Source organism: Typopeltis vanoorti, chromosome 25 (assembly GCF_054136105.1).
Source record: "Typopeltis vanoorti isolate ZY-2024b chromosome 25, IOZ_Tvanoo_1.0, whole genome shotgun sequence".
NCBI lineage: Eukaryota > Metazoa > Arthropoda > Arachnida > Uropygi > Thelyphonidae > Typopeltis > Typopeltis vanoorti.
In genome coordinates, this window is record NC_143573.1 from 70,691,746 (window position 1) to 70,702,494 (window position 10,749).

The window sequence follows — 10,749 nt, forward strand, 5'->3', positions numbered from 1 at the left end:
CTGTAGTAATTATATGTATATAATATTTATAACGCATTACAAGTGTGTATAACAGATACTTGCAAGTTAGTAATTTTCTTCCTCGAAGCTTAGTAGAGCTTATCTGAGGAAAATAATAGATGACAGAGGGTGGTGGTTTCATAGTTGTGTTCCTATAGTGGTCACAAGCCAGATGTTGATTTTACTGTTTGTTGGTACGTGCTTGAAAGACTTCGACTGCTGTTACAGTTTAACTTTTTTTTTTTTTTTTTTTTGTGAATATAGGGTTGGATTTAGACATGGTGTGTTTGTTTCTCTGTGTTCTTGTAGTGGTAATTTTTTGAGAGGGGGGGTTGTCGTAGGTTTGTGTGTGTGTGTATGTGTGGTGGGGGAGAGAGAAACAGGAATTGCTCTAATTTTCATTCTCGCTATAATATTTATATAGTGCCTGTTTCAGCTCTCTGTATGTTCCTAGGTTTCTGTTGTCGAACGGCAGTTTGTTTATCATGTCAGGTACGTAGAAGTTTCGGGTGGCTTTGCCGTGGTGATTGTTGTACTTATATGTTATGTAGTTTGTTGACTGTGGTCTTGTTATTTGATATGCTGTTCTGGTTACTCTATATGTTGGGCTGTAGTAGTGTTTTAACATGACTGTGTAGTGGCGTAATTGTTTCACCTTAAATATTTTGTGTTTTGTCCATGCTTCCTGCATAAGAGTGGGTTGTTCCCAGAATATCAGTTTTATCATTTTATCTTGCAACCATTGTAGCCTGTTAAGTCTGTAGTCTGCGCAGAATGCGTATGATGTGATTGCATATCTTAAAATGTTTTCACATAATGCTTTATAGATTAGTATTTTTATGTGGGTTGGGGCAATGTCTTTTAATCTGTATAGTTTGCTTGCTATTATCCTAAGCTTGGTGTGTAGGTAGTTTGTATGGCTATTCCAACTTTGATCTGCATCGAAGTGAAGTCCAAGGTAGCGTGTTGTTTTCACCTGTGTGATGGTTGTGATTTTAGGTTCTGCACTTTGTGTATAGGAGGATGAATGTTTGATAGTGAGATATTTAGTTTCTATGGGCAGGGTTTGGGGGTTTTTGAATATCATTAGCTTTGTTTTTCCAGGGTTTATATATATGCCGTTTTCGGTTAACCAGTTAGTGATTTGATTGATGTCGTGTTGCATATTTTTGTAAGCGGTTTTTGCAGTGTTGTGAATGGATACTATGGCAGTGTCGTCTGCATACTGGAAGATTTTACTTTTTAGGGGGAGTTGGCTTATGTCGTGTGTGTATATGTTAAATAGAATGGGAGATAGGACAGCTCCTTGCGGTACTCCACAGGTTACATGTACCTCTTTGCTGTGTGCTGATCCTATACGTGTGATGTGCTTTCTGTTTTTCGTGTATGCTTTAAACCACTGGAGTAGACGACCTCCAATTCCGATATGGGTAAGTTTCGTTAACAAGGTTTTATGTGTTAGTGTGTCAAATGCTTTTGTTAGGTCAATGAATACCACTAATGTTATTCTGTTTTTATCCAATGCAGCGTTTATTAGATCTGTGAAATCTTCCAGGAGTGTTGCTGTTCCTTTATGTTTTTGAAAGCCATATTGTGTTTTGGGTATGATTTGAAATTTTTCAACGTATGTGGAGAGTTTCTGATGTACAATGCGCTCCATGATTTGGTTGATTACAGGCAGCGTGGCGATAGGTCTGTAATTACTTATTATGTTTCTTTTTCCTTGTTTGTGTATGGGTGTGATTAATGCAGTCTTCAGTGTTTCAGGTATGTTTCCCGTTTCGAAGATTTTATTTAACAGTTTTTGTATAACTGGAAGTAGGTCGGTTGAGTGTTTCTTGATGTCTTTTGGTCTGATTCCGTCTATCCCCGGTCCTTTGTTAGGATTAATTTGTTGAATTGCCAGTGATAGTTCCTCTTTTGTTACTGTGGGGAACCACATCGACTGGGTTGCTCGTGGACCTAGTGGAGAATGTTCGTATGTGTGAGGAAAGGTTGTTTCTTGTAGCTTTTGGACAGAGTTCACGAAGTGCTGATTAAAGTTGTTTGCCAACTGTTTGAGGGATTTGGGGTCGCAGGCAAAGCTGTGTTTTATTGTTTCTGTGGCAGTGGTTCTGTGTATATTGTCCAGCATTTCATTAATCAGGTGCCAGGTTTCCTTTATGTTGTTCTGTGCTGTTGTTAATTTGTTGCTATAATAGTTTCTTTTTGCCGTTCGAATCTGGGTTGTTAGGAGATTCCGTTTTCTTTTGTATTCAGCTTTTAAAGCGATATTGTTCGGTGACTTCTTAAGTTGTTTCCATAGGGCATCTTTTCTTTGTATGTCTGTTAGTATGTTGTCTGTTATCCATGGATTTTGTTTCGTTTGGGGGCGTATTTTTATTTTTGTTAATGCTTTGTTGTATATTTTGTTAAATGCAAGTTTAAGATTATTATATACAGCTTCAGTAGAGTCTAAAGATGCTATCTGCATCCAGTCTGTTTTTCTGATTTCATCGTTCACTATTGCTTCGTTTACAATGCTATGATACTGTTTTGTAGTCTCAGTGATTTTTATGGGTTCTGATTCAGTGTGTAACTGCAATGCTGTGAAATAATGGTCTGCTAGTTTGCATGTTATGACGGCTGCTGTGTGGCTGTTTGGAGGGGCCCTTATATTTATATGATCAATGCAGGTTGAGGTTGTTGTGTTTCCGACTATCTCTTCTCGTGTATACGACTGTATGGATGGGGTTATGTTATATGCCGATAATAGGTCTAGGTATTGTTCTGTGTTGTTATTTATGTTCCTAATGTTTATATTAATGTCTCCTATTATTATCAAGTATTTTGAGGTGCCTACTTTCGTGGCTGAAAGCCATCTGTTTAGTTCTTCTAGGAATTTTGTGGTGCTCTGTATATTGGGTGGTCTGTATATTGCGTTTAATATCAGGGAGTTTTCTTGTTTGATGTTTTTAATTTCGATGCATATGTTTTCTGCGTATTCTAATTTATAGTTTATTTCTGTTACTTCTAGTTTATGTTTGGTAAATATTATTATACCACCGCCTCGTTTTGTTTGTCTGCAGTGTTTGTGTTGTTGGAAGTGTGGCATTTGGTAGGAGGATGCCCCTTCGTTTGTCATAGACACTTCAGTCAGTATTAAAATGTCTATTTCATCTATATCTTCCTTCAGATAAGCTTGCAGGGTCAGCCAGTGTTTTTGAATGCTTCTGATGTTGATGTGGAGAATAGATAGTCCTTTTTTGGGGATTGTCAGTTGTTTCCATTCTGATATTGATTTCAGAATGTGGCAATTATCATGTTCTGGGGTGATTACGTCTGCTTGATGGTGTGCATTCGTGTTGGTTGGGGTGCTGGTCCTTCTTTACGAGTTGTCAATATTCCTTTCAATGTGACAGCCTGTTGAGGTCATCTACGGATTTTATTTCGATTGGTTTTGAGTCTTGTGTCTTTCTAAGGAATATATTGCTGTCTCTTATCCATATAAACTGGTAATTGTTTTCTGTTTTTACTTTCCTTGCTTGGTAGAATATTTTCTGATAGTGTGGAGTAAGGTATTCAGACAAGTATATTGGGGTGTTGTCATGGTCTCCTTTCAGATCCTTTACTACTGGATTTTTAATCTTGCTAGCTTTTATAAGTGTAGTTTTTGTTAGGCTGTTGGTGAGTCGCACTACGACGGGAGAAGGACGGGTATTATTTTCTTTTTTCCTTTTTTGTGGTAACCGATGCACTGACTGGATGTCTCTTGGTTCAATGGGGGAGCCGATTTTTTGGCTTAGTTGTATTACAGTGTCTCTTAGAGGTTCCGTAGCTATTTCTGGGAGACCATTTATGAGGAGGTCATTTTTGTGCTGCTGTTGGTTTGAGAGCTCGTACTGTTGCTTTAGAGAGTTTAGTTCTTGCCGTAGGTCCGTTGTTTCTTTAATTAAATTATGCTGTCTTTCAGTTAGCTCTTTGATGCAGTTTTTAATTTCTCTAACGGTCTGTAACATATCTTCTATCGAGTTATTATTAAATTTAATAAATGCCTCGTATTGGTTAAATTCTTCTGTAATTTGTGCGGTATGTTTTTTAAATAGTTCTCCAACAAAATCGATTAAACAGTCTTTTAGGTTTTGTAATCTATTTTCAAGTAATGCATTTAAAGATGGCTCACCTGGGTTTCCGTTGTTGTTTTCTTTGTTTTTAATTCCCTCTGTTGTTGATAGCTATTTACTGCCTGCGGTTGTTTTCTGCGTTGGCTGTGTTCCGCCTGTGGTCGAAGGCGACGTTCCTTTGTTATCTCTGCAATGGGGACACTTCCACTCGTCACGATTCTTGTTTGATTTTCGCTGCCAGGTGGTCTCGGACAATCCTGAACATAAAAAAATGCATGTTTCTTTGGCAATTCCTACATGTTACGTGGTTTTCTTCGCCCGTTAGGTCTTCTTGGCATTTGTAGCACTTCATACTTCTTGTTTGACGATCTTGCTGTATTTTCTAATATGGCGTCCTCCTTTGTTCTCTTCTCGCGTAGTTGACCAACGTATACTTCGAACTTTGAATACTTATATTTTACTTATTACTTAACAGATACTTATAGTTTTTACATCTATATGTTCGTCTTGAAGAACGGAGTTCACTGATGTACTTTAAATTTTAATTCACAAGAAAAGATCTACTTTGCAACTTAAAATATGGGAGCATCGAAATAGCGTGCTTGCGACTGCTTGCTGCTAAAGCGCCCTCTATTTTTTTTTATAATAATAATAATAATAATAATAATAATAATAATAATAATAGAGAAAGAGTGATAAAACATACAAATTTCTGCATTTACTTATAAGGATTACTTGTAGATAAGTGAAGCAAGTTAATCCTACCTACTTATAAGCTTGGGTTAGCTTTTATGAAGAGAAAGAGAGTGGGATTTACCTTCACTATTTGTGTTGTTGCTACTGTTTATGTATGAGATGTAGGCATTGGATGTAGTGATTTGTGATGTGTATATTAGTGTTAATGGTTTCTTAACTTTGTTGGTATATTTTCCAGAGTTCGTTTTTTAATGATCTGTAGTTATCTACGTGTTTTAACTTTCTTGGTAGGTTGTTGAGTTACGTGGGTATCTGATGTGATCTCACAAAAGAACCGTATGAGTTGTTGAAGGGTGTGGGGATGTAGAGAGTTGTTGTGAGTCGTGTTATACGATATGTGTCTCTGTTGTTTCGACAGGTGATGTTGAAGTAATTCCTTGTTAATGTCATGTAGTGTTTCAGGTTTTTAATGCTCAGGATTCTATGTGTCGCCATGTGCTGGTCGGGTATTGGTTGTTGCGTGTGAGGTGTCCAGATCACTGTTGACACGATTTTCCCGTGTAGCGTTTCTAATTTTGTTAGGTGGCTGTTTGATGTATTTGCATAGATTGTTATTCCATATCTGATTCGCAGATACCGTGTAGGAGTTTTTTTATGTTGAGTGGAATAATGTCTTTGACTTGGAAGAGTTTTGCTGCGCTGATCCGGAGTTTGGCGTGTAGGTATTCTATATGTTTTGTCCATTTAATGTGGGAATCTATATAGAGACCAAGGTATTTGGCATGTGTTACAGGTTTGATTTCTGGACATTCGCAGGTAATTTTGTTGTTAATGCAGCGGTATGTGTGACAGTGAATCGATAGTGGTGCGTGGCGCATGATTCTTGGGTTGTGTATTATCAACATCTGTGTTTTGGTGCCGTTGATTAGAATTGCGTTTTGGTGGAAGTATGCTGTGATTTCATTTAAGTCTTGTTGTGCTTTGCAGAGAACCGTGTTGATGTCTGTGTGGATTGCTAGTAGTGCAGTCTCATCTGCGTATTGAAATATTTGACTTCTTATGGATATGTTATGAACATCGTTAATGTTCATAACATATCCATAACGATGTTCATATATATGTTATGAACATCGTTAATGTTCATAACATATATATGTTGAATAGAGTGGGTGATAATATGGCACCTTGAGATACTCCGTGTTTTACTTGTATACTCCGACTGTGACATGTACCTATTTTTGTTACTTGTGTTCTGTTTGAGAGGCAGTTCCTGAACCATGTATACAGTGTTTCTTTTATATCTGTTGAGTATAGTTTGGTGAGTAGTATGTGATGTTCAAGTGTGTCAAATGCTTTGGTTAGGTCCAGCAGTATAAGGACGGCGTACTTGTTTTTGTCGAGAGCTTTGTTTATTGTGTCGACGATGTCTTCTAATAAAGTAACGATGCTTTTTGTTTTCTGAAAGCCGTATTGGGTTTGTGAGATGATGTTGTACTTCAGTAAATAGTTCTGTAGTCTGGTGTGTGTTATTTTTTCTAGAATTTTTGAGATGACTGCTAGTGTAGCTATTGGTCTGTAGTTCTGAGTATCGTTTCTTTTGCCGTGCTTGTATATTGGCGTAATTACTGCAGTTTTTAGTTGTTGTGGAATAATGCCTGTGTCGAATATTATATTCACGAGTTTCAAAAGTATTGGATTTATTTGTTCAAAGTGTGTTATAAGGTCTGTGAGTCTTATTTTGTCTATTCCTGGAGTGGTCTTTGGTTTTAGTTGTAGGCTTGCTTCTTTCAGTTCTTGTTTTGCTATGGGTGGAAAATACATCGTTTGTTGTTGACTTTGTGTCGGTAGTTTTTTGTTGATCGTTAGTAGTTTGTCTTTTTTGAGTTGTGTGATGTTTGTGAAAGCATGGTTGAATGAGTCTGCAAGTTCCTCTTGGTTTGTGTCCTGACCGAAGCTTTTTGCAATAAAATCTTGTGCTGAAGTTTTATTTTATCGGGTTATTAATTCGTTGAGTGTTGCCCATGTTTGCTTAATGTTGTCGTTATATTCCATGAATTTTTGGAACTAGTATCGTCTTATATAATAATAATAATAATAATAATAATAATAATAATAATAATAATAATAATAATAATAATAATAATAATAACTTTGGAAAAGAGGTACTGCATATAATATACATTGACTGGAAATAACTAGAATTCAAACAGTTATTTCTATGTTTAATTTATTTGGTTTATATCCCCTTAAAAATGAGAATTGCATTTAAAAGAAAAGACAAATGGATCCAATCAGATAGTGATCAATAATATTCTCATTGTTTTCTTCGACAGTGTCTTCATTCTTATCATTAGATTATGTTGAAGGACCCATAGTCGCGGGTAGAAATAAAACCAAAACTATACGTTATCAGTTTATTTATTTCAAGTCTGATGTCACGTTAAGTATTCTTTACTCTGTATATCAGTAATGTACTTGAGTTTCTCAGTATATCTTTCTTTTTATTTTCTTTCTTGTCGAGTAGATGTACCTCCCTCCAATATCTTATCATCGCTACATATTCGATATTTACATACTTAGCTGAATGCAAAATTTAAAAAATCGTGTTAGTGGCTTACTTTGGATTTTTCTTGTGTATAAGAGGGAGCGAGTGGATGGGTGTGTTAGGGAAATCCACAGTCTGATTTATATAGGTTCAGTTATCCTAAAGAGGTTTAACTTTCTTTAAACTCTCTCTCTCTCTCTCTCTTCGTATTTTTATTTACCAATATACTATCAGTTGGCAACAAATAATCATCTATCAAGAGATTCCAAAATGAGCGATAAATGGATGTACTGACTAGTAACTGCGTGTAGCTAATATTTCAGAAAAATAATATTCGTCTCACTTTGTATGGTAATAGGAATTCATATCGTGGCTTCATATTAGCGTTATGATTTCTATGATTCGAGAGACAGAAGCAACATTTAATGGCTTGATTCTGGTGAGTAACTACAGGAATCTTTTTTTTAATGTTTTTTTTTTTTTTTTTTTAAAGAGAAAGAAACTACAGCGTTGGTCGAATTATGAAGTAGTTATCGTATTTCCCTGAAAATAAGACCAGGTCTTATATTAATTTTTGCTCCAAAAGACGCATTAAGGCTTATTTTCAGGGGATGTCTTATTTTTTCATGTACAAAAATCTACATTTATTCAAATACAGTCATGTCATCTTCTTCTGGAACATCGTCATTACTCTCCAAACCCCGAATTCCGGCCTGAATTTCTTGCGACTCCATTTCCTGCAAAACCATTGGCCCCAATCTCTCATGTCCAGCAATAGAGCTCTCCTTAAATGAGCACTTCTTGTCCATGTAACGTGCTCGTAGTGCATTGGCAACACAGCTGTCAGTGATTTTTTCAGTGAAAATTGCCGGCACCAAAATTCAGAAAACGTTTCTTTATTTGACACGAGTACATTAAGTACGTCCGTTACAACACACGACATATTGAATTATGAAGATTCATATTAGACACAACCACGTCCGTTCGTTATCAAGTGCGCACGTTATTCGTGCGTTGTGTCTGTACTGCGATTGGTCACTCGGCAATAAGTCTCGAGTTCATCTGTTTACATAGACGTTTACCTCTCGCCCAAAGGCGCCCGCTTGGGTATTTACAAATACTTAATTATAATTTACATTATCATTTATTTTAGGTATTAATATCAATAATATTATTTATTTATATTTAATTATATATTAATATTATTATTTTATAATTCAATATACGTCCTTCGTGTGTTGCAACGGACGTACTAAATGCGTCCGTCTGGCTGACGATCTTAACCGGGGCTTATTTTGGTGGTAGGGCTTATATTACGAGCATCCGGAAAAATCATGCTGGGGATTATTTTCCGATTAGGTCTTATTTTAGGGGAAATACGGTAAGTAGAGATTCCCTGCAAGAAAACAGTACTTTTAAACCCCACAGCTCAATATAAGTACTGTAAAATACTCATCTACAGAATAATACTAGTTAGGATTAAGAAGACTTGACGACTGAAGTTGTTTGTTATACTGTAATTCTCCATTTAGTTTCCTCATCATGAAAGCTCCTGATAAAGCTGAATGCAGACTTCTTTTTCAGAAAGAAAGAAAAACAGAACACGCTGGTATTTTTATGCGATTTCTGCCCACATAAGGTTATAAACTACAGTATACTAGTATATTGAGTGGATAAGTGGGCTAAGAGATTTTCATTTTATTTATTTTATTTTATTTATTTATTATTTTTTTTTTACGTAATGTGGAAAGCTGCTCTGGCGACCAAACAAGGAAACTTCTTGAAACTACTTCAGGATTCCAACAATCGGGGAAGTCTTCTCACAGAGGGTCCTCATTTACGCTCACGCATAGACCTACACTTTTTACCATGTTGGCATTCAGAATCGAAATCCGGAATAGGTTGGTTACTCTATTCCTGGAGGTATCCTATGACTGTAGCCTGTGTGTTCACGGAGCTGATTTGCCTGCTTGCGGGATGAAAATCCCAAGATAAACTGGGGAGAAAAACCTGCTGTCCACGCCCAAAACCGGCTAACTTGGCTATGGCTGAGGAAGATCCTTGAACTCTTCACGTCGTCGACGAGAATCGAACCTAGGACACTCCTTCCCTAGGCATATGGTTGCGAAGCGCACAGCCACTAGGATAACCGCGCGGACTCACAGAGGGTAGATGAAAAAAATTCTGTTGACCATATGAACACACTCACAAACAATGTGCTCAGGTGCAATTCAAACCCACAGTATATCTGTTGGAACACTAACCAGACTCGCTTCATGGCATACCAGTATAATGACATATACTGCCACTTAGGCATCTAAATCTGACTTCTTGTTTCTTACAAACAAAACTTCGGATAGCGAAATCAAAAACTGTTGTCTATCTTAAGTAAGTTCGTTGTTTCTTTCTGTTACAAGAGAGCGATACTTATGCATTCATCATATACAGTACACTAACAAAGTTAGAATCTTCTCTTTTGGATCTGGTTTAACTCAAAATTTCCTTATTGCATTTTATAACATTCATTTGCTTTTTTTTTTTTAATCACTCTGCACATTCTGATAACTACTACGAATCACTTGATTATTTATCTCTGATGATCAATTTTCTGCAGTCAATCCAAATATCCCAACAACGAAATTAACGATGAAGATTTCGGGGTTCACAGTTCACATCAGATTATATTCCTGACCCCGGATCAAACAGCTTAGTGGAACTTACAATCAGTGATTCAGTTAAACACGGGAGTTCTAAAAGTGTATGGAATATCTCAACAGAAGGGTGCTGGGATATAAACGCTGAAAGGATGTCAAGGAAATCATTTGTAAAAGTAGGAAGATTCTAGGCTAAAAAAAACTTTCATTATTGTTGGAAATATTTCTCTAAAGCACTAACTTCTTATGAAATAATATAGCTGAAATACGAAATATAACTGCTTATGAAATAATATCCTTCTTTAATGAGGGATACTATTTCAAAAGCAGCTAGGTATTATGATAACACACATTCAAGAGATCATGGAAAGTGAATTGATAGAAAACATCAGTCTTCTGCATCATCGCTAAAATACCATGGTTGATGAAAAACTGAACAGCAGCAATTAATACGGTTATATCATCACAAGTTAGTTGTCATCTAGTATAGATACTGCATCTGACAAGCATGCGAAAATGAACAGCATTTGGTTGTGTGAATTTTCTATCACCTACTCTATAATCCTCAGACAATATTCTTCAATAGTGTGGCTCAGATCGGTTGACACTACATCAGCAGGATGCAATGAATGAGTTTTTTCACGATTTCACTGCATGGTAAATTACACAAGCACAAAATAACCATGGAAAACATGTGCATTTAATATCTGTTCTGGTGTACACTGATAAGAATAATTTAAAACTGTGAAGA